This window comes from Pinus tabuliformis, chromosome Q (genome assembly GCF_031772625.1).
Source record: "Pinus tabuliformis cultivar Carrire ecotype Pingquan chromosome Q, CPIR1, whole genome shotgun sequence".
NCBI lineage: Eukaryota > Viridiplantae > Streptophyta > Pinopsida > Pinales > Pinaceae > Pinus > Pinus tabuliformis.
In genome coordinates, this window is record NC_142296.1 from 659541726 (window position 1) to 659544718 (window position 2993).

Below are 2993 nucleotides of genomic sequence, written 5' to 3' on the forward strand. Positions count from 1 at the left end.
CTTCATGAGAAAACGAAAGATCACATGATGTGCTTGGGTGTTCGTCACGACATATGAAAGCATGGGAATGATGACTGCCCAAGATTGGGGATTGATCAAAATAATTGTTTGTACAAGATGTTCCACTGAGATTAGCAGATTGAGTATCATTCAAGAATGGAAGCTCATAATTTTGATGTGCACAATTTTGAAACAGAGAGGGAAGATTGATAGTGTCCTCACCTTTTTTTTCCTCTGGTTTTGTAATGTGACTGCCTTGCGCCTGATCGTAATTTGAGTCAGCAGCTGGAGAATCAAGAGAATGTGAACAACTAGCTAGTGAAGTGGATTGATCAAGCGAGTCATGGTACAAGGAGTCATGGCTTGTAGATGATGGAGGATGGCAGAGATGCAGATCAAATTCGAGACTTGAGTTATGAATGGTGACATCCTCTTGCAGAATGGAGGAGTGAGTCTTCATTATACACTTTCTGAGCCATTCTGGAACTTCCTCCGTAGAAGAGAGAGACATATGAGAAGATGTGTTGGGGACATGTTGCACTAATTTCTCATCATTGCAATCACCGCAAGGGGGCACCCACTATGCAGATTCCTCAGCTTTGCAATCACCAGAAGGGATCACCCACATTAGGACCGGAGAGGGAGGAGGACAAGGAACAAACAGGGTGTTGGGCTCCTCCTCTGCAATCTGAGGTGCCTCATGATCCGCAATATATGGGGAGGAAGGGAAATCAGGAGGTTCACAATATTGAGAACTATGAACCAAGTGTTTAAAATATTCTCTCAAGAAGTCAAAGTTCACAACTTGTTAAGGAATTTTGTAACAAAGGTGAAGGAAGCGATTAACAAAGTCCTCAACTGATTCGTCAAGTTCCATTCTTAAACGAAATATTTTTTCACAAAACTCCCAGTGGCTATACTCATTGAACATTTTAGTCATAATTTCGGCAAGATGACCAAATGAATCAATAGAGGCAAAGGGTAATGTGTGACGCCATTTCTTAACACGACCTTCGAATGTGAGGGTGAGTAATGCAGCCCAAACATCTCCGGAATTTATTCCGTGACGCTTGCAAAAAGTAATAAATTGACGCACATGGTTACGAAAAGATGGTTCACCCTCACCACTGAAATTCAACTTGGACAAGTCATGGATAACTTCCATGGGGATGGTATATTCGTACTTTACATAAACACATCTCGAGATTATGATGTTAGGTAGAGCCATTTTAAATAAGAGATTCAAACCAGACTCTACGGGCACAACCTATCGTGTGGCCCTCCTTCTAGTGCCATTTTGTTAACGGTGTTGGACCCGCCAACAAAGAGGATCTCCTTGGTATGAATTCCCAACTAGACCTCACACCGTTTGGTGTAGGAGTCCCATCCAGTACGATGGCCCAATTTCCATTATCTTAAAGATTTGCCTTAGCTCTTGTTGTTCAAATCATGGGAGTGTTATGCTTGTATCTTCAAAAAAAGAGGTGAGTATGCTTGGTGAGTGCGTAAGGGAACTCATTTCTAGGTTCTCTTACTGTAAAGGGGAGGGTAAAAGAGAGCCTCTAGATGTGAGGTAGTAGTATCACCCAGGGAGAGACACACACGAAAAAACAAGGGTCTGTCCAACATCCAACGAAGTAGTCCATAGTGGATGCGACAATCATTAAAACTGAAGTACAAGGTAAAACACATACACCATCCAGCAGAGTAGTCCACACAGAGGTGACGGTCATTATAACCAAGAAACAAGAATGGTTTGTCTAATGTCCCGCGGAGTCATCCAAACAGACGAGACAAAAGTGATAAACAATACAACACATCTTCAACAATGTAAGTACTGAAATAACCGAAGTAGTTCAACTTTCTTAGTATAGGTTAATCAAACATGCATTACAAATGTTTAAAGAGTAGTCTTACAAACATCTACAAAACATGCTTGAAAAGCATGCTGGCCTGAAACAGGCTTCTAAATTAAGAAAAAGTCCCAAGACACATCTGTACACCATACATCACTAGTCCCAATAGTGGGACATTGGAGCCACTCCTTGCTCCTCAGAGAACAAACTACAGACTCTCAAGGCTATGCGAGAGGAGCCAAGGTGAAAAATCTCTTACTCATACAATGGGAGGGCTATATATAACTAAGGGTGATGCTTGGCCCTTGTGACTCTTGGACTACCCTCGTGACTATTCAGCTTCCATGACTTTTCTACTTCCATGACTCTTCAACATTTTGTGTGTGTCCATTGGACTTTCAATTTACAATACATTCAATTACAACAGATATGGCCCATAGTGGTGATGTGGCCGAGACAACTCATGACCAACTCGACATGACACTATTGACATGTACTGGCTGGCTGTGGTGTCCATGTCAAGCTGTTGTGCTGATGTGTGACAAATGTACTCTTGGTGTGCTTTGTCTTCTGCTCCGCATGGCATAGTGCTGCAGGGTATTTGATGGTCTTAGTATTACATGGTGGTTCAATGCATGTGTTCCTTTTGCTTGTCCTTTATATGCTTGGTACGTCCTTCCAGCTGTAAGAAAGTCTTCTAGCATGTGCGCTCTTTTTTCATCCCGTTCATCGTCTCACCATGATCTATTAGTGTACCTATTCCTGCATTCACTCATGACAGGATGACATCAAATCCAAAACCTCCTAGCCTAACATGTGATGTAGGAGGTTGACGAAAATGAGGTGGTAGTCTGTAATTCGACTAATGGTTAGCTTTAGAGCCAATCAACTACGCATTAACAGATTCTGTACGTGGATTTTCCCCCTGAGGGTCTCGCTTCTCTAACCAATCACTATCGGTCCCTCATTGACTTCTCCTTATATCAAGCTCTTCAATCCACGCCGTTGATCTCACTTCTCCAAATCCAACAGATATCACGTCATCTGCTCACCAACTAACCCGGACGATCTCCACCGTCGATGTGACCCGTCCAATCGAACGACTGTTGTGCAATCTCATGCAGATTCTTGCACAAC